This window comes from Symphalangus syndactylus, chromosome 21, assembly GCF_028878055.3.
Source record: "Symphalangus syndactylus isolate Jambi chromosome 21, NHGRI_mSymSyn1-v2.1_pri, whole genome shotgun sequence".
In the NCBI taxonomy this organism is placed as follows: Eukaryota; Metazoa; Chordata; class Mammalia; order Primates; family Hylobatidae; genus Symphalangus; species Symphalangus syndactylus.
In genome coordinates, this window is record NC_072443.2 from 54,524,913 (window position 1) to 54,547,213 (window position 22,301).

General features: G+C 45.3%; 1 protein-coding gene across 1 annotated transcript in view; it reads right to left on the bottom strand.

Annotated features, from left to right (window-relative positions):
• The window catches only part of LOC129471146 (uncharacterized protein DDB_G0271670-like), a 44,897-nt gene extending 24,848 nt beyond the window's left edge, over window positions 1-20,049 (bottom strand). Inside the window, exons 1-2 of the mRNA XM_063630693.1 lie at window positions 19,517-20,049; window positions 15,833-19,005 (exon numbers count right to left, since the gene is read on the bottom strand). The gene's annotated coding sequence lies outside the window, so the exon portion shown is untranslated. The remainder of the gene's footprint in view (window positions 1-15,832; window positions 19,006-19,516) is intronic.
• Window positions 20,050-22,301: the final 2,252 nt, after the last annotated feature.

A 22,301-nucleotide genomic window follows, 5' to 3' on the forward strand; every position in this document is an offset into this window, starting at 1 on the left:
TTAAGTGTGATCGAGAAGCACTGGGATGGAAATCAGGGGACCTTTCTCCTTGCTATTTTGTTTCATTTTGCACACTAAAAAAACAAAATAATTCTTTCCTTTATTGGACTAGGGCAAACTGGCTTTGCTCCCCTGCTATTGCCCAGAATCTGCTTGCTCTGGTTATTCCCATCTAAATCCTCCTCATTTCCTTGCCTTATTCAACATTTTTTTGTGTTGGAGTCCATGTTGTGGTTTATCTAAGATTCATGGCTCGGTTATAAATTTGTCATTTGGATAATGTGCATCATGTTTGATGAGAAGAAAGGAAGAAAAAGAACTAGACATACTAGATGATCCTTTGATGCAAGCCCGCCCTGGTTCAGTGCGCATTTTTGGGTGGAGCAGAACCTCCTTCTGTCAGCTATGAAGGTTCAGATGCATCGGTCATTTCTCCCTCTTGTCCACCTGAAAGCTCTATTGAGAACCCTTCATCCCCTCCTTCTTACCCGTCTAGTCCCACTCTGTACCCACCACTCCCTGAGGAACTTAGCACAGCAAGTACCACTCATAGTGGAGCCTCATATCAGCCTCCAACGGGAAACCTTTGTCCACTTAAAGAAGTGGCAAATGGGGAAGAAGGCACTGTGAGAGTACATGTTCCCTTTTCTATGTCTGATTTGGCTCTATGCAAAGAGAAGTTTGGTCTTTTCTCTGAAGATCCAGGAAAACTCATAGATGAGTTTGAGAAATTAACTTCAGCCTATAGTTTAACTTGGCAGGATCTTCATGTTTTGTTGTTTCTATGTTGTATGGTGGAAGAGAAACAATGCGTTTTGGGGACAGCTAGGGCCCATGCAGATAAGGCATTGGCTCACAACCCGAACCATAATATGTATGGCAGGATGTATAGCAGTTCCAGATCAAGATCCAGAGTGGAACTATCAAAGGGCCAGTGAAGACTTGCAGAGGAGAGCTCATATGGTCACTTGTTTATTGGAAGGGATGAAGAAATATATGAAAAAGCCTGTTAACTATGCAAAGGTTAAGGAAGTTTCTCAGGGTAAAGATGAGAATCCAGCTTTGTTTCAAAAGCATTTAGTTGAGGCAATCAGGAAATATACTAACACTGATTCTGCCCCAAGGGAAGGACAAACCCTTTTGGGAGTACATTTTATAACCCAGTCTGCCCCTGATATCTGTAGGAAACTATAAAAAGCAGCTATGGGTCCCCAAACTCCTATGGAACAGCTTCTGGATTTGGAATTTTTCGTTTTTAATAACAGGGACAAAGCAGAGGAAGCAGAAAAAACAAGATGGACCTCCCCCAAGGTGCAGCTCTTGGCTGCAGCCTTAAGCTGCAGATTAGGGATTCCTGGGCTGGAGCTGATGGGGTTGCCCTCCTGGCTCTTGGCCTGAACAAGGGAAGCTGAAAGGTGGGAAGGCCAAAGCTGGATGTCTGAGTCACTGTGCCTTGTGCATAAATCAGTGTGCACCCTGTAAGAAAAGTGGTCATTGGAAGAAGGATTGCCCAGTGCTCCAGAGGGAGCCACTGGCACCTGAACCAATAACGGCCAAAATAGCCAGACAAACCCAAGAGTGACGGGGGCCCAAGGCCTTCTGCCATAGCTCCCATCAGACAACTAGCCATATCTCTGGAGAAGCCTCGGTAACCCTCGACGTGGCAGGTAAGAATATTAACTTCCTTCTGGACTGCTTACTCTGTTTTGGCCCATTATAATGGGCCTCTGTCACCCAAAAACTGTATGGTCGCAGGGTAGATGGACAAGCCCAGAGACACCATTTGACCTAGCCTTCAAGCTGTTCTTCAGAGGCTTTGGTTTTCTCACATGCCTTTCTTATCATGCCTGAGTGCCCCACCCCTTTGTTGGGAGGGGATTTGTTGACTCAGCTGCAGACAGTGGTATCTTTTGGAAATCACAAGGCAGATGAGGAACTACTCCTCCTCCTTTCCTGTGATAAGGGAGGAAAGTCAATAGGGAGCTTATCTACTTTACCTATTGAAGTAATCTCCCAAGTAGATCCTATAGTACGGGACACTAAGATTACAGGCAAAATGTTAAATGTTTCCCCAGTTTACATCCAACTTAAGCCTAGTGTCTCATACCCCTGGAAGAGACAACACCCCTTAAAGCCAGAGGCACAAAGAGGGGTCCAACCATTAATAGCTGTTTTTGCAATTTGGGTTGCTAAGGCCCTGTGAGTCTCTTTATAATACGCCAGTCTTACCAGTTAAAAATCCAAAGCCAAATAGAGACTATAAATTTGTTCAAGATCTTCAAATTGTCAATAAGGCTGTCATTCCCATACATCCTATAGTGCCAATCCCTACCTGCCATTAGCCAAGGTCCTTGGGGATGCCAACTGATTTACGATCTTAGATCTTAAGAATGCCTTTTTTTTTTTTTTTTTTTGCATTCCAGTACACCCTGATTCACAATTCATTAAGTGGACTGATCCCAATAGTCATTTAGTTTTTCAATTAACTTGAACAGTTCTTCCTTAGGGGTTTAGGGACAGCCCTCATCCATGTGGAAATGCACTGGCTAGAGAATTAAAGATGTTACAATTAAATAAGGGCAGTATTATTCAATATGTAGATAATCTGCTGATTGCTAGCCCAACCAAAATAAACTGAAATGAAAATACCACCATGTTGCTAAATTTTCTGGGAGCAAATGGGTATAAGGTTTAGACGCATAAAGCCCAGATTTCAACTCAAGAGGTTAAACACTTAGGATATGTCCTAACCCCTGGCACCTGGGCAATAGCGCCAGAACGAAGGGAAGCTACCTTGGACATTCCAGAACCCCAAACTAAAAAGCAGCTGTGGGCTTTCCTAGGGATGGCAAAATTCTGCCATTTATGGGTGCCTGGAGTTGGACATATAGCCAAGCCTTTATATGAGGCTCTAAAAGGAGCAAATGTAAATCCTTTTGAACAGGATAATAACTGTAAACAGGCTTTTAATGCTCTCAAGGAGAAACTGGGATCAGCTCCAGCCCAGGAATCCCTAATCTTGTTAAGCCATTTTTTCTTTATGTGGGTGAAAAACAAGGAACCGCCCTGGGTGTCCTTGTACAGAAGTTAGGATATATTCCCTGACCAGTGGCATATTTTTCTAAGCAATTAAACCATGTCCCTTTGGGATAGCCTGGATGCCTCAGGGAAGTGGTAGCAACTGCTCTTTTAGTAGATAAAGCCAATAAACTGGTTTTGGGACAACATCTGGATGTTTTAACCCCACATTAAGTACAAGTAGTCCTAGAAGCTAAAGGACACCAGTGGATGACAGGGGGATGTTTATTAAAATATCAGGCTTTGCTGCTAGGCGCTCCTAATATAACACTTAAAGTATGCCAAACTGAATCCACCTACCTATTTGAATCCACCTACCCTAGATCGTTCTTGTATACAAGTTATGGAGCGAGTTTACTCCAGCCATCTGGATTTAAAGGATGAGCCTCTAGATAATCCAGAGGTAGAATGGTTTATAGATAGAAGTAGCTTTGTGCACCAGGGAAACAGGAAAGCTGGGTATGCTGTTGTCAGTCAACATGAGGTAACTGAATCCCGGGCCTTACCAGCTTCTACCTCAGCTCAAAATGCAGAATTAATAGCTCTTATCAGAGCCCTGCAATTGGGAAAGGACTTAAGAATTAACACACTGATTCTAAGTATGCCTTTCTGGTAATTCATGTTCATGCTGCTATCTGGAAGGAACGGGGACTCCTAACTGCTAACGATTCCCCTATAAAACATCATTAAAAAATTCTGAGTCTACTGAATGCTGTTTTGCTGCCCAAGAAAGTAGCTGTAGTCCATTGCAGAGGACATCAAAAAGGAGACTCCAATGCGGCTAAGGGAAACTCCTTTGCAGATGGAGCTGCTAAGGCAGCAGTGTTAAAGGAGCCAGCTGAACTTGTCAGCATGTTAGTGCCCTCAGCCACAGTAATGACAGAACTCATAAACTAAAGAGGAATGACAATAGGCTAAAGGTCAGGGTTTAATTCAAGATCCTTTTGGCTGGCTTATCAATAACAACAAATTGTTAATACCAGGTGCTAATCAGTGGAAAACAGTCAAGCATTTGCATGACTTTACTCATTTGGGAAGAGATGCCCTGTTTCAATTCATGTCTCAGCTTTTTATAGGAAAAGGCTTACTTAAAATAGTAAAGCAGGTAACTCAGGCCTGTGAACTCTGTGCCCAGAATAACCCTAATAACCAATCTTTATCTCCTCCTCTAGTAAGGCCTGTTCAGCATAGGGCAACATACCCTGGTAAAGACTGGCAAATAAACTATACTCAAATGCCCCCCATGTAAAGGGTTTAAATATTTATTAGTATTTGTTGACACTTTTACCAGTGGGATTGAGGCTTTTCCTATGCAGTCTGAAAAGTCAATTGAGGTTTCTAAACTCCTACTGAAGGAAATAATTCCTAGACTTGGGCTGCCTAAGAGCTTACAGAGTGATAACGGTCCATCTTCCACAGCAACAATTACCCAAAACATATTTTCAGCCTTAGAAATTCAATACTGCCTTCACTTGGAGTGGAGGCCACAGTCTTCAGGGAAAGTAGAAAGAGCTAATCAAACTCTAAAACGGACTCTTGAGGACTAAATAGCAGCTCTGGACAGAGCAGCATGCAAGCTTGCATTGTGAATTTTAGCTCCAGATCCACTGCAAGAACAAACCAGCAATCCTGAGAGGACCCACAGTCCCTCTGAAGGAAGCAGTGCTCCTGCAGGACCTGGGAGACCCCCCAAATACTGTGAGTGCCCCAACTGCAGAAGTGGGAAAGGGAGGCTCTCCTCTCCCAAACACACGCCCCCACTGGAGAAACTGAAGTTCTGTTTGTGGGAGAAGTTTCCGACTTTACCTGGAGCTGAGTCAAGTTAGAGAGCCTAGCAAAATACAGGGGTAGAGGAAGCAGCAGAAAGGTCCTGGGAGCTCACTGGGTCCCCAAACAGCCCATTCCTGCCTGACACCACAGGGATCCCACAGAAGGGTGGCCAGAGGGGCAGGGGGTAAAACTCCGCAGGGAGAAGGAATTCTGTAGCTGAGCTTTGTAACAATTTGAACGGGGCAAGAAGCCTCCTGGCAAGAACTCAGGGGAGGGCGCGAACCTGGCAGACTTCACAGGCAGGGGGAAGAACTAAAGCCCCTTTCTCTCTCAGCTGGGAGGCGGAAAGCCTCTGGCAAGTTTTCAAGCCCGTTTTGCCCTCTGCCTGGAAACAGACTCCAGGCTGTTCGGGGACACACGGTGGGAGTGAGACTGGCCCTTCCGTTTGCTTGGGAGCTGTGTGAGGCCTGTCACTGCTGGCTTTCCCCCACTTCCTGGACAACCTGCATGACTCAGCAGAGGCAGCCATAATCCTCCTAGGTACACAACTCCAGTGACCTGGGAATCTCACTTCCATCCCCCACAGCAGCCACAGCAAGACCTGCCCAAGGACAGTGTGAGCTCAGACACCCCTACCCCCACCCCCACCTGATGATCCTTCCCTATCCACCGTGGTAGCAGAAGACAAAGGGCATTTAAGGAAAACAGCACCTCCTGGCAGGAGGCCAACCAGCACAAAAATAGAGCATTAAACCACCAAAGCTAAGGACCCTCATGGAGTCCATTGTATCCTCTGCAACCTCCACCAGAACAGGCACTAGTATCCATGGCTGAGAGCCCCATCGATGGTTCACATCACAGGACTCTTTGTAGACAACCCCCAGTACCAGCCCAGAGCTGGGTAGACTTGCTGGGTGGCTAGACCCAGAAGAGAGATAACAATCACTGCAGTTCAGCTCACAGGAAGCCACATCCACAGAAAAAGGGGGAGACTACTACATCAAGGGAACACCCCATGGGACAAAAAAAGTCTGAACAACAGTCTTCAGCCCTAGACCTTCTTTCCGACAGAGCCTACTCAAATGAGAAGGAACCAGAAAACCAACCCTGGTAATATGACAAAATAAGGCTCTTCAACACCCCCCAGAAATCACACTAGTTCACCAGCAATAGACCCAAACCAAGAGAAAATCCTTGATTTACCTGAAAAAGAATTCAGGAGGTTAGTTATTAAGCTAATCAGGGAGACACCAGAGAAAGGCAAAGCCCAATGTGAGGAAATCCTAGAAATGATACAAGAAGTGAAGGGAAAAATATTCAAGGAAATAGATAGCTTAAAGAAAAAACAATCAAAAAGTAAGGAAATTTTGGACACACTTTTAGAATGTGAAATGCTCTGGAAAGTCTCAGCAATAGAATTGAACAAGTAGGAGAAAGAAATTCAGAGCTTGAAGACAAGGTCTTCGAATTAACCCAATCCAACAAAGACAAAGAAAAAAGAATAAGAAAATATGAACAAAGCCTCCAAGAAGTCTGGGATTGTGTTAAATGACCAAACCTAAGAATAACTGGTGTTCCAGAGGAAGAAGACAAGTCTAAAACCTTGGAAAACATATTTGGGGGAATAATCAAGGAAAACTTCACTGGCCTGGCTAGAGACCTAGACATGCAAATACAAGAAGCACAAAAAAAACCCAGGAAATTCATAGCAGAAAGATCTTCACCAAGGCACATTGTCATCAGGTTACCCAAAGTTAAGATGAAGGAGAGAACCTTAAGAGATGTGAGATAGAAGCACCAGGTAGCGCCCATAAAGGAAAACCTATCAGGTTAACAGCAGATTTCTCAGCAGAAAGCCTACAAGCTAGAAGGGATTGGAGCCCTATCTTCAGTCTCGTCAGACAAAACAATCACCAGCCAAGAATTTTGTATCCAGCAAAACTAAGCATCATATATGAAAGAAAGATACAGTCACTTTCAGACAAACAAATGCTGAGAGAATTTGCCATTACCAAACCTCCACTACAAGAGCTGCTAAAAGGAACTCTAAATCTTGAAACAAATCCTGAAAACACATCAAAAGGGAACCTTTTTAAAGCATACATCACATAGGACCTATAAAACAAAAATACAAGTTAAAAAACAAAAGCAAAACAAAACAACAACAACAACAAAAACAAATTACACAGGCAAAAACAGCAAGATGAATGCAATGGTACCTCACATTTCAATACTAACATTGAATGTAAATACCAAAATGCTCCACTTAAAAGATACAGAACCACAGAATGGATAAGAACTCACCAACCAACTATCTACTGCCTTCAGGAGACTCACTTAACACACAAGGACTCACATAAACTTAAAGTACAGGCATGGAAAAAGGCATTTAATGCAAATGGATACCAAAAGCGAGCAGGGGTAGCTATTCTTACATCAGACAAAACAAACTTTATAGCAACAGCAGTTAAAAGAGACAAAGAGGGGCATTATACAATGGTAAAAGGCCTTGTCCAACAGGAAAATATCACAATCATAAACATATATGCACCTAACACTGGAGCTCCCAAATTTATAAAACAATTACTAATAGAGCAAGAAATGAGATAGACAGCAACACAATAATAGTAGGGGACTTTAATACTCCACTGACAGCACTAGACAGGTCATTAAGAGAGAAAGGCAACAAAGAAACAACGGATTTAAACTACACCTTAGAACAAACGGACTTAACAAATACACAGAACATTTCATCCAACAACAGCATAATACACATTGTATTCAACAGCGCATGAAACTTTCTCTAAGATAGACCATGTGATAGGCCATAAAATGAGCCTCAATAAATTTAAGAAAATTGAAATTATATCAAGCACTGTCTCAGACTACAGTGGAAAAAACCTGGAAATCAACCCCGAAAGGAACCTTCAAAACCATGCCAATATATGGAAATTAAATAACCTGCTCCTGAATGAGCATTGGGCCAAAAATGAAATCAAGATGGAAATTTAAAAATTCTTCAAACTGAATGACAATAATGACACAACCTATCAAAACCTCTGGGATACAGCTAAGGTGGTGCTAAGAGGAAAGTTCATAGCCCTAAATGCCTATATCAAAAAGTCTAAAAGAGCACAGACAATCTAAAGTCACACCTCAAGTAAACAGAGAAACTAGAACAAACCAAACCCAAACCCAACAGAAGAAAGGAAATAACCAAGATCAGAGCAGAACTAAATAAAATTCGAACAAAAAAAGTACAAAAGATAAATGAAACAGAAACCTGGTTCTTTGAAAAGATAAATAAAATTGATAGACCATTAGTAAGATTAACGAAGGAAAGAAGAGATAAAATCCATATAACCTAAGAAATGAAACAGGAGCTATTACAGCTGACACCACTGAAATACAAAAGATCATTCAAGGCTACTATGAACATCTTTATGCACATAAACTAGAAAACCTAGAAGAGATGGATAACTTCCTGGAAAAATACAACCCTCCTAGCTTAAATCAGGAAGAATTAGATACCCTGAACAGATCAATAACAAGCAGTGAGATTGAAATGGTAATTTAAAAATTACCAACAAAAAAGGTCCAGGAGCAGAAGGATTCACAGCAGAATTCTGCCAAACATTCAAAGAAGAATTGGTACCAATCTTTTTGACACTATTCCACAAGATAGAGAAAGAAGGAACCCTTCCTAATTCATTCTATGAAGCCAGCATCACCCTAATACCAAAACCAGGAAAGGACATAACCAAGAAAGGAAACTACAGACCGATATCCTTGATGAACATCGATGCTAAAATACTAGCTAACTGAATCCAACAACATATCAAAAAGATAATTTACCATGATCAAGTGGGTTTCATACCAGGGATGCAGGGATGGTTTAACATATGCAAGTCAATAAATGTAATACAGCACATAAACAGAATTAAAAACAAAAATCACATGATCATATCAATCGATGCAGAAAAAGCATTCAACAAAATCCAGCATCCCTTTATGATTAAAACTCTCAGCAAAATCAGCATACAAGGGACATACCTTAATGTAATAAAAGCCATCTATGACAAACCCACAGCCAACATAATACTGAACACAGAAAAGTTGAAAGCATTCCCTCTGAGGATGGGAAAAGACAAGGATGCCCACTCTCGCCACTCTTCTTTACAGTGCTGGAAGTCCTAGCCAGACCAATCAGACCAGAGAAAGAAATAAAGGGCATTCAAATAGGCAAAAAGGAAGTCAAGCTGTCACTGTTTGTGGATGATATGATTGTTTACCTTAAAAACCCTAAGGATTCCTCCAGAAAGCTCCTAGAACTGATAAAAGAATCCAGCAAAGTTTCCAGATACAAGATTAATGTCCACCAATCAGTAGCTCTTCTATACACCAACAGCAACCAAGTGGAGAATCAAATCAAGAACTCAATCCCTTTTACAGTAGCTGCAAAAATAAATAAATAAATAAATAAAATACTTCGGAATATACCTAACAAAGGAATCAAAAGACCTCTATAAGGAAAACTACAAAACACTGCTGAAAGAAATCATAGACGACACAAACAAATGGAAACATATCCCATGCTCATGGATGGGTAGAATCAATATTGAGAAAATGACCATACTGCCAAAAGCAATCTACAAATTCAAAGCAATCCCCATCAAAATACCACCATCATTCTTCACAGGGTTAGAAAAAAACAATTCTAAAATTCGTATGGAACCAAAAAAGAGCCTGCAAAACCAAAGCAAGACTAAGTAAAAAGGACAAATCTGGCAGCATCACATTACCTGATTTCAAGCTATACTACAAAGCCATAGTCACCAAAACAGCATGGTACTGTTATAAAAATAGGCAAATAGATCAATGGAACAGAATAGAGAACCCAGAAATAAACCCAAATACTTACAGCCAACTGATCTTCAACAAAGCAAACAAAATCATTAAGTGGGGAAAGGGCACCCTTTTCCACAAATGGTGCTGGGATAATTGGCTAGCCACATGTAGGAGACCAAAACTGGATCCTCATCTCTCACCTTTTACAAAAAATCAACTCAAGATAAATTAAGGACTTAAACCTAACAGCTGAAACTATAAAAATTCTAGAAGATAACACTGGAAAAACCTTTCTAGACATTGGCTTAGGTAAGGATTTCACGACCAAGAACCCAAAAGCAAATGCAATAAAAACAAAGATAAATAGCTGGGAACTAATTAAGCTAAAGATCTTTTGCATGGCAAAAGGAACAGTCAGCAGAGTAAACAGACAACCCACGGTGTGGGAGAAAATCTTCACAATCTATACATCCAACAAAGAACTAATATCTGGAATCTACAAGGAACTCAAACAAATCAGTAAGAAAAACCAAACAATCCCATCAAAAAGTGGGCTAAGGATATGAATAGACAATTCTCAAAAGAAGATCTACAAATGGCCAACAAATATATGAAGAAATGTTCAACATCACTAATTATCAGGGAAATGCAAATCAAAACCACAATGTGATATCACCTTACTCCTGCAAGAATGGCCATAACAATCCCCCAACAACCCACCACACAAAAAAAATTAGATGTTGGTGTGGATGCAGTGAAAAGGGAACACTGCTACACTGCTGGTGGGAATGTAAACTAGTACAGCTGCTATGGAAAACAGTGTGGAGATTCCTTAAGTAGAACTACCATTTGATCCAACAATCCCACTACTAGGTATCTACCCAGAGGAAAAGAAGTCATTATTCAAAAAAGATACTCGCACACACATGTTTATAGCAGCACAATTTACCATTGCAAAATTGTGGAACCAACCCAAATGCCCATCAATCAATGAGTGGATAAAGAAACTGTGATATATATATATATTTGGTATGTGTGTGTGTGTGTGTGTGTGTATGTGTGTGTGTGTGTATGTATATATACACCAAATATATACCAAATAACACCATATTACCAAACTGTGACATATACATATCACAGTTTATTATATATAATCACAGTTTATATATATAATATATATCAAATAATACCATATTACCAAACTGTGATATATATATATCACAGTTTATTATATATATGTCACAGTTTATTTTTTATATACATATGATGGAATACTATGCAGCCATAAAAAGAAATGAATTGACAGCATTTGCAGTGACCTGGATGAGACGGGAGACTATTATGCTAAGTGAAGTAACTCAGTAATGGAAAACCAAACATCATATGTTCTCACTGCTTTGTGGGAGCTAGGCTATGAGGATGCAAAGGCATAAGAATGATACAATGGACTTTGGAGACTTGAGGGGAAGAGTGGGAGGGGGCGGGGGATAAAAGACTACAAATATGGTGCAGTGTACACTGCTCTGGTGATGGGTGCACCAAAATCTCACAAATCACCACCAAAGAACTTATGTAATCAAATACCACCTGTGCCCCAATAACTTATGGAAAGGTAAAAATATAAAGAACTCTTGCTAAACTATGACAAGAAACATCAGAAACCTGGCTGTATTTATTACCTGTAACCTTATTAAGAGTTCAAGTGACCCCAAAGGGAAATCTGCAGCTCAGCCCTTTTAAAATAATGTATGAAAGGCCTTTCTTAACTACAGACTTCCTAATAAACATAAATACTTTCAAGCTACAAAATTATGTAATCAACTTAGGATAAGTGCAAAAAGCAATCCTTAAATATGGAAATCAAAGACTCCCTTCCCTCACTAAGAGAGTTTTGTTACAACCAGCCAGGAGATAGGGTCCTACTGAAAACATGAAAGAAAAGATCCCCAGCAGATCAACTTTCCCCAAAATGTAAGGGACCTTATCAAGTTATCCTAAGTACCCCAACTGCAGTTAAACTTCTGAAAATAAACAGCTGGGTCCACCTATCTCAAATTAAACCCGTCTCTTATAAAAAGTCCCACAGGCTGACGGAACACGAAAGACTAATCATGTTTATTCCTGTAAGCCAATCAGTGACCTCCAACTCCTGTTCAAAAAAAATACAAGAGATGGGTAACATAAAGATATGGATTGGCATTCTACTTTTGGGTATAAGTTGGAATCACGCAGAGAGTATCTTATTTACTGAGTGGGCACAGACTTTGGCCTCTCTACAAAATCAAACTGTCGGGTATGTGGAAAATTGCTCCTTTCCTCCACTTCCGGGTGGCCCTGGCATATTCAACTGGCCAACCTAAGTTTATGGGGATTTTATTATGATTGGAAAACTAAACATTATAAACACAGCCCCTCTTTTCCCATGTATCATAGCCACATGGGCCTTAGCCCCTTCTCCTCCTATGAAGAAACAAAACAGCACCTTTTTAATCTAATTTAAAAACAGCTAAACTCCACCCCAACTTTAGGTTATGCTATATATAGTGAACTTGGGCAAATGACAGCTGTTTGAGTGCAGGTATCAGGCAAAGCACCTCTATGTTTTAAAAGGCACAACAGTTACCACTAAACTGGAACCATAATATGGATGGCTCTCATCTCAACAGTGTAATCAGACCCTTCTTTTAACAGACCAAATGTGGATGGGATGGCAAGATAATTTACCAAAAATAAGTGCCTACCCTTCTCCTTGGGATGGTTATGGGCTTGCAGAACTCACGGCTGGCCATACTTACCTTATAACCGGACTAAAAGGTGTACATGTGGTCATCCTTACCTCCGGAGATCTATCCTCACCAAATTGGACTCTCTCCCATCTAACTGGGAAATTGTGAAAGCTCACCATAGGCAACAAAATGGTTCTATTCAATGGCTGTATTTTCCTCACAGGTAGCTACAATCAGTATCGAGTTACAAGTTGAAGCCTTGTTACTGAAGCACATGGCTGCAGTTTTCAATAATACACCCCAGGCCCTTACCCTCCTGAGGAAACTTCTCCGATTAGGCAGGTAGTCTTACAAAACCATATGGCTTTGGACATTTTAACAGCAGCCTAAGGGGGGGACTTGTGCTTTAATCAAAACCGAATGTTGTGTGTATGTTCCAGATTATTCACATAATATTACTCAGACTATAAAAGCTTTAGACGGCCGGGCGCGGCGGCTCGACTGTAATCCCAGCACTTTGGGAGGCCGAGGCGGGTGGATCACGAGGTCAGGAGATTGAGACCATCCTGGCTAACATGGTGAAACCCTGTCTCTACTGAAAGTACAAAAAATTAGCTGAGTGTGGTGGCGGGTGCCTGTAGTCCAGCTACTTGGGAGGCTGAGGAAGGAGAATGGCGTGAACCTGGGAGGCGGAGCTTGCAGTGAGCAGAGATCGTGCCACTGAACTCCAGCCTCAGTGACAGAGGGAGACTCCATCTCAAGAAAAAAAAAAAAAAAGCTTTAGACACTCATATCTCTGCCATTAATGCGCTATCAGTCAACCGTTTATCAGCTTGGTTCCAACAACTGCCCAGTTCTTGGGCCAGGACCCAGGCTGAATAGGGGTGATGATATTCCTGCCCGTTTAGTTTACTTGGAATAATTTTACTTATTTTGCTTTGCTGTTCTGGAATATATTGCGGTTGTACTCTTTGTGTAGAAATGCAAGACAAGCTCACTCAATGCTTTCTTAAATTGAACACTTATTTATCTTCCAGACATCACCTTTTGTCGGAACTTGGGAGTTATAAACAACCTTAACCATACCAATGCTCTCTAACTGAGCTTCTCCCTACCCTGAATGCAAGAGACCCTAATTTAGGCAGGAATATCATCACCCCTATTCAGCCTGAAAAAGTTACAGAAGACAGATCTTCGTCCCTCTGCAACCCCCAGGATTAAGGGTCCTTTTGTAAAGGGAGGGGGGAGATATGTCAGAGGGATTCAAACCAGAGCAACTCCATTTCGAGTGAGGGCTAGGAAAATGAGGCTGAGACTTGCTAGACTACGTTCCCAAAAGGTTAGACATTCCTAACCTCTAGATGTTTACAGTTAAGGGAACAAATTAATAATGTTTACTAAACAGACCAGACTTGGGAGTGTCCAGATATCTGGAGAACAAAGGCATTCCTAATTTTGCTTTAAAAATAATATTAATTCTTGCAACATATACTAGTTAAAAAAATTAATCCTTTATCACAAACCCTTGTAGCAGAGCACATCTCCCGAGAATCTTTTTAATCATATATATATAGGATAAAATATATATTTTTAATGTATATATATTTTATATATATATAAAATATATATTTTTTATGTATATATATTTTATATATATATAAAATATATGTGTATATATGTATATATAAAATATATGTGTATATATGTATATATAAAATATATGTGTATATATGTATATATAAAATATATACAATGCTTGTGTGTGTGTGTATATATATATAATATGATATTATATACACACACACACACACACACACACACACGAGCATTGTACCTACAGTGGACGCATTCCTCCTCTTTCAGGAACACCCTACTCTTTCTATGGAGTAGCTGTGCTTTCACTACTTTACTTTCTTAATAACTTAATACAGTTGCTTTTACTTGGCACTGTAGCGACTCACCGTAAATTCTTTCTTGCTTAAGATCCAAGAACCGTCTCTTGGGGTCTGGATTGGGACCCCTTTCCTGTAACAGCACCATTAGCTCTTTTTTTTTTTTTGAAACTGAGTCTTGCTCTGTCGGCCAGGCTGGAGTGCAGTGGCGCAGTCTCGGCTCACTGCAAACTCCACCTCCAGAGTTCAAGCGATTCTCATGCCTCAGCCTCCTGAGTAGCTGGGATTACAGGTGCCTGCCATCACACCTGGCTAATTTTTATATTTTTATTAGAGACAGGGTTTCACCATGTTGGCCAGGCTAGTCTCAAACTCCTGAACTCAAGTGATCCACCTGCCTCGGCCTCCCAAAGTGATGGGATTTCAGGCATGAGCCACACCATTAGCTCCTTAAACAATTCAATAAAATTTATTTTCTAATTCCTTATTGAATACAGTGTATATTTACTCAATAAAAAGTATCAATCTCAATTTAGGCTATTTTCCTGATGGTGAAAGATATTTAGTTTGGGGCCAGGCATGGTAGCTCACGCCTGTAATCCCAGCACTTTGGGAGGCCGAGGCAGGTAGATCACGAGGTCAGGAGTTCAAGACCAGCCTGGCCAACATGGTGAAACCCTGTCTCTACTAAAAAAATACAAAAATTAGCCGGGTGTGATGGCAGGCACCTGTAATCCCCGCTACTTGGGAGGCTGAGGCAGGAGAATCACTTGAACCTGGGTGGCAGAGGTTGCAGTGAGCCAAGATCGCTCCACTGCACTCCAGCCTGGGCAACAGAGTGAGACTCCGTCTCAAAAAAAAAAAAAGATATTTAGTTTGGCAAGATTCCAAAACTTTCTCTCTTGGTGACACTCTGAGGGGAGTCACAAAGCCATCTACCTAGGAGATATAACTGTCCCCCAAATAATGTAAATAAAAATGCTGTCTTTAGGAGGCCGAGGTGGGCGGATCACCTGATGTCAGGAGTTCGAGACCAGCCTGGCCAACGTGGTGAAACCCCGTCTCTACTAAAAATATAAAAATTAGCTGGGCATGATGGTGGGTGCCTGTAATCCAAGCTACCTGGGAGGCTGAGGCAGGAGAATTGCTTGAACTCAGGAGACGGAGTTTGCAGTGAACTGACATGGTGCCACTGCACTCCAGCCTGGGCGACAGAGTGAGAGTCTGTCTCAAAAAAAAAAATGCTCTTACGTGTACCATATTTTGCATTTTATACACTGCTTTCACATAGAGTATCTACTCTGATATTCTTAAATATCTGCTGTGAGGTAGCATGAGTCCTGTTTCATGGATGAAGTAACTAGGGTTCAGAGATATAAAGCCACTCACCCCAAGTCAGTGCAGCTAGTGGGAAACAGAGCCTGAGGTTGGAAAACAAGTCCATCTGTCCCCCACACCCATGCTGCCTTTTGAATAGTTACAGCTACCAAACAAGAAAGGAAATAGAATGTCAGGTACCTTTCTGTGTCCTGGTCTGTGCTCTGCTGATTGTTCTCAAAGGTGTTGAAGCTGCTCATGTCCACATAGCCATCATTTTAGTTTGCTGTGGACAGGGCTCTGCTCTGATCTTCAAACAGCTTTCTGAACACACCAGCCCTGCAGGCCTCCGGGGCAGAATCTGGATATTCTCATAGTCCGAGTTCATGGTTGGAATGTTCTCATAGTCTGAATGGTCAGCGCTGGGGAAGGAGATGGACCGTGGCTTGGCCAGTGGCAAGGGCAGGAAGGGTGGCCGGGTGCGGTCTTCGAAAGACTCCACTCTGGACACCATTCTGCTGAAGGGGACACCTTTCCTCTTGCCATCTCTATAAAAGATGAGGGATGAGGGGTATTCAGAAGCCTGGAGCTTCCCAGTTCAAGACTTAAGCTGAGGGGAGTTACTGAGGCTTCTCTGGTCCACTTCCAGAATCCTGGAAGGCCTGTGGCAGCTGGACTCTGAAGAGGGACCTGGATGAAGACATCTTCACTGCAATTTACTCTCCATCTTCTTTTTTTTTTTTTTTGAGATGGAGTCTCACTCTTATTGCCCAGGCTGGAGTGCAGTGGCACAATCTCGGCTCACTGCAACCTCCACCTCCAGGTTCAAGCAATTCTCCTGTTTCAGCCTCCCGAGTAGCTGGGATTACAGGTGCACACCACCATGCCTGGCTAATTTTTGTATTTTTAGTAGAGACAGGGTTTCACCATGTTGACCAGGCTGCTCTCGAACTCCTGACCCTAGGTGATCTGCCCACCTCAGCTTCCCAAAGTGCTGGGATGACAGGCATGAGCCACCGCACCTGGCCTCTCCATCTTCTTAAACATCAGTGCCAGGAACCGCTTAAAGGATGACTTCTTCTTGTACTTGTCCAGGGAGTCGCTCTCGATCAGGAGTGAGGGAGAGCTCTTTGTGATGGGCTTCTTGGTGATGCAGGCCAGGTCGAAAGGAGGTGGGATGTCTACCATGGAAGAAGGCGTGGAGGTGCCGCTGGACGGAAGGTGGTTTCTCTGGGAGAAACTCCCAGACACGACAGAGAGATGTTCCTTTTTCCTCTTTATCCTGTGGTCATCTAACCCCGACCGTTCTGGCTCCCAGTACACAGAGACGGGAACAGGAATCTCTTGGCCTTCCATGGAGAACGACCGAGGGTATAAAGTGAAGGCCCTGGGCACTGCTGGCTTCCACGGGCTTCCCTTCAGTGACAAAAGCTCTTTCCTGCCTCCTCTGTGGCACCTCCAATGACAGGGGCTGAGGAACCTGCCTCAGATCTGGTTTCTTTGGGGGCAGTTTCTGGGATGGTTTCTGGCCACCTTCCCAGAGTGGCCCTTGTGCCAATGTTCTTCCTGTCCACTGAGACCAGGCTGCCCTCTCCCTCACAGTTCACTTCTTCTTTTGAGCCATAACCACCCAGGGCATCCAATGCAGCCTGCCCTCCTTCTCCAGGGGCTGTCAGACCGGCAGGCCCACTCCCATCACATAGGGGTTGGCCAGTGTGTCATAAACGACCTCCTCCTCCTCTTCCCCCTCCTCCTCCCGGGAGGCTCACTCCCATCACATAGAGGCTGGCCAGCGTGTCATCCATGGCCTCCTCCTCTTCCTCCCCTCCTCTTCCTGGCAGGCCCACTCCCATCACATAGGGGTTGGCCAGTGTGTCATCCACGAACTCCTCCTCCTCTTCTTCCCCCTCATCCCCGCGGCAGGCCCACTCCCATCACGTAGGGGTTGGCCAGCATGTCATCTGCAATGACCTCCTTCTTCTCCTCCTCCTCCCCCCCTCCTCCTCCTCCGGCAGGACCACCACATCAGGGACTGTGGGACCCTCCGCTGCTCCATCTTGCAGGGATCCACGCTGGCCACACAAAGCCTCAACCACGGGGTCCTCCTCCGCACACAGCCCCAGCTTTGGTGCCTGCTCTGATTCTAAGATTTTCACTGACTCAGAAAGAGGAGAACAGCTCTTGCTGCAAAAAGAGGTGCCCTTGGTTGGGAAGAACTCGTAGGGGCTTCCTGTGAGGGAAGTCACAAAGTTGTCCATGCAGTTGTTCTGGAAAAGGACGATCTGGCAGCTCTCCTCGGCAGGCTCATCCTGTGTGCGGTCCTCCAGGGTGGCAGCTGCCACTTTCTGGTTGCTTTTCTCCTCACGGTCAGGTAGTTCACTGAGGTCGACCTGCTCCCCACCTATGAGGCCTGTGGCCTCTTCACATCCCTCTTCAAGAACCTCAGGGCTGTCCGTGGCTGTCTCTGCCTCCTGGACTCCGGCCGGCTCCTCCTTCTCGGGGGGCTCCTCACTGGCTTCCTCAGCATCCTGTCCCATGTCCTCGGTGGGCCTGTCAGGATCCGAACTCTCATGTGCCCCTGCTGGGTCTGTGCTGGCACAGCCTTCCTCATCATCCTCCTCTGCCTCCCTGGGGGTGTCGGGGGGCTTGTGGTCCTCTCCATGGATGTGAGGCAGGAGGAAGTCGTTCTGGAAGACCCCCTCCCCAGCCCAAGGCCTGCTGTTCTCCAGGCTGCACTCCCTGTGTGGTTGCACCAGCTTCTCTTCCTCCTCACTTCTGGACACCTGCTCCTGTGTCCCTGGCTCATCTGCAGCCCTCTCCTTGGTCCTCAGGAGTGAGGTCTGTGCCTTCTTCACCCTCCCTGCTCAGCAATACTGCAGCTGGGGCAGCAGTTGCCGCCGAGTCCTCACCAGCTCCTGTCCTCTCCAGGCCACATGCCTCGCCTCCCTCCTCACGCTCCTCTTCCTCTTCTGCAGAGGCCTCGGGAGACACCAGGGCTGCGTTCCCTGCACTGCCCCCATCCTTGGGTTCGTCCTCCCTCGGCGGAGCCCTGGGGACCACCATGTAATCCTCGTCGGTCTCTGACTCAGAGCACTTTGGGATGGACTGGGGCCCCTCATCAAGCCCCCTGTCTACACAGAGCAGCCGCCCATTGCTGCATTTGTTCAAGCTGTCATTCAGGTACACACTGGCTCTCCACTCGTTTGGGAAAGTCAGCCTGGGCTTGGGGGCAATGGGGGGCTTCGGGCTCCTGAACATGGAGTTTGGAGTGTGAAGACTCTCGGGCCTGGCTGAGGAAGGGAATTTGGGCGCTGTCACTGGCGTCAGTGGACTGGTAGTCTTTGGCTTGGGAGCAACAGGTGGTTTTGGCGAATCTAGAGGACAAAAATAAAAGGAGAAAAAGCACGATTAACTTTATTTCCATTCAGAGTCTCCTACACACCACTTGCAGGGGACGCTGTAGATGGTTCCATCCACCCATGTGAAGCCCACCTTCTGTGCTTTGTGTTGGGCTTAAGCCCTCCACCAGAATCTTTAAAACCCCTTGATTTTCCACTAAAGATTCATTCTGTAAACAAAGTGAACAGACCTTCCTTCTACACGCAGCACAACTAACGAAAATCAACCAAACGAAATCCTGTGCTCCTCAAATGAAGTGTCCAGGTCAGTGCATTCATTCATCCAACAGCTACTGATAAATACTTTCTATGACCCAGCAACCATGGGAAAAGGCTGAACTTGCCGTCACCCTCCCTGCTGCCCTCATGGAGCTTACATCCCCCCTTCTACAGCTACTCCATTGGGTACTTACTAGCTACATGCATAGCACTGCAGACGGCAGGGTCTCCTAGAATCAAGAGAAGACAGCCTCTGCTGAGAACTCACCGTTGAGTTAGAATAACTGGAGGGTAGAGCCAGGGACCCTTGGAGTACTATGACTGAATAGCTGCCGTCTCATCCCTTCACGAATGACACACCAAAGGTTTGAAACAGTGATGTGTGCTTCTGCTGGGGGTCATGTCTGGAATCTGCATGCTTCAGGACTGTGTCCAGCCAAGCCTCAGTCAGGTGGGGCCCCTGAGAAGGGAGCGAGGCCTGTCTGTGACGTCTGGGAGTGGAGGGCAAGGGTTTGGGGACCCGACCAAGTCGCTTTTGCGAAAGGAACGTCTTTCTCCGTTGTGGAAGGGACCCTCACTCTGGGGACTGCCGTGAGAGTGGGATACGGGCTCACACGGCCAGGGCGCGGCCTCGCCAAGGCTGAGGCGGGTCCCTGAGGCGGGGCGATTTGGACGGTGGGGGGGGACCCCGATTCTCGGCGAGGGGATCCCGGAGCCGCGCATGCTTCGGCCAAGGCGGAGCAGCACGGGAAGGTCGGGGAATCCTGGGAAACTCGTCCCAGGCGCCCCGGGAGCTCAAACTTCCAGCGCCCGGGCGGGGTCCCTGGCGCGCTTGAGTCGGCGCAGCCGGAGGTCGCGTGGGCGGCGGCCGGGGCAGCGCGTGGCTTCGCGTCCGCTCCGGGCTCAGGGCTCCGCGCCGGCCGCGCCTTCGCCTGCGCCTCTGCCTGCGCCGCATCTGCACCTCCGTTCCCTCCCAGACGTTTCCTCCGCTCCCCAAGAAGAAGAATTTTGTTTTTGTTTTCCTGCTGGGTCAGGGATCCAGGGAGGCGAGGGTCGGGGCGTCCCTGCGCACATTTAAAGGGGCCGTGGCCATGGGCACCGCAGGAGGCTCGTGAGGTTTGAGGGACCAGAACTCAGCGAGTTGGGCTTCTGGGATGTTCCTGGCTCCTTCACCCAGCGGACCATCTATCCCTTTAACTCTGGACATTCGTTCAGTGCCGCGCCAGGCTCTGCGCTGAGCACAGAACAAGACAGCCCCAAATTCTTGCCCTCATGGAGCTTAGACGGGAGAAAGTCGCCGGAGACACCATTTCAAAGCGAGGGAGGGAAACCAGGGCAATGGAGCTGAGCCGTGGCTCTCAGAGGGCGCCACGCATTCTTGGGGCCCTCCCCAGCCTCACTGAATCAGAAACCCCGTGTTTTTATCAAACCTTCCGGTTTGAGAACCACTGGAGTAGAGAATGGGTGGTCAAGGAAGGCCTCCCTGAGGAGGTGACATTGGTAAGGGAGACCCAGTTAATGAGGAGCCTTTCCTTATCCACTCAGCACACACCGCGTAGCCCCTCACAGGTACCTGCCTGGCGCTCGGCGACATAGATGACTCAGACCAAGCCTCCACCTCCCAGGAATTCCCAGTCTGCTTGTCCACACAGACACAGGCAGATAGTTCTGCTACCCCGAGGCTCGTGCTGGGATGGGAACGCACAGGCGCCTGTGGGAACTCAGAGGAGGACCCCGGTGCGGAGGGTTCAACCAGAGGAGAGGCCTTCCCAGTAGGAGGAATTGCTGGGGCGAAGACTTCACCGAGGTGGGAGAAGGTCTGTCCTGCTGGAGGAGTGTCCAGGGCTTTGGCTTGGTAGAGGTGGTGCTGGAGGCAGATCTGATTTCTCCAGCTGTAAAATTAGGAACTGAATTTGATCCTTTCAAAGTCCTTTCCATTTCTAAGCCACCACAGATTCCTTAATCCTCCAGCCTTTTGTGGAGAAATACTTGTGACTCGAGTAGAAAATCTGTGGCTGAATTTGGTGTTACTTAGGCTCTTGATACATTTTATGGGTCCATGCATGGAGGTGTGGCAGGGATGGAGATGGAGGTGATGGTGGAGGTGGCAGAGGTGGCGAAGGTGGCAGTAGCAGAAACAGAGATAGTGGAGGTGGTGTTGGAGGTAAAGGAGGCAGAGGTGGTAGTAGAAACTACTGATGGTGGAGAGGAGGTCGAGGTGGTGGTGGTGGAGGTTGAAAGGGTAATTGACGTAGTTGTGAAAATTGTGGTGCAGCTGGAGGACATAATATATTTGGTGGAAGAATTGGAAGTGGTGGAATTGATAGATGATGTAGACATGGTGGAAGTGGAAGAGGTGAAGGAGATGGTGGACATGGAACAGGTGATGGAGTGGATTGAGTTTATGGAGGTGGTATAGATGACAGAGCCAAGGGAGGTGATGGAGGTGGTGGAGATGGTGGAGTTGAGGGAGGTGGTGGAGGTGATAGAGGCAGTCGAGTGATGGACGTGGGACAAGTGATGGAGTGGATTAAGTTGATGGAGGTAGTATAGGTGATGGAGTCAAGGGAAGTGGTGGAAAGGATTGAGTTGATGGAGGTAGTGTAGGTAATGGAGTCAAGGGAAGTGATGGAGGTCATGGAGCAGGTATATCTGTGTTTAAATGTGGGTACAGATGAATGAGTAGATAAATTGCTTCAATGTTTGATGGAAAAAGAAAGTATGTTTGTAAAACTTGAGCTTGTTTCTGAGATTAGCAATAAAAGCAAAAAACCCTAGAACCCCCTGGGTGGGAGCAGATGAGGGAGGCTCAGATAATTCAATTCACCACCAGTGTTACTCTGCTGTCGACCCATGCAAAGGAGAAGGGAGGACAAGAGGGACAAGGCTTTGCTAAGTCCTTTCCACTACTGTTGAATTTGGGCTTTGATGCTAAGCAAAGTCTACTTAAAAAGATCATAGCACCAAGGCCAGCTGGGAAAACCACAGGTCTGAGCTTGTGTAGCTGAAGCCATACAATAGTGTGGAGTGATGGGCTATGAAGTTGAAATGCT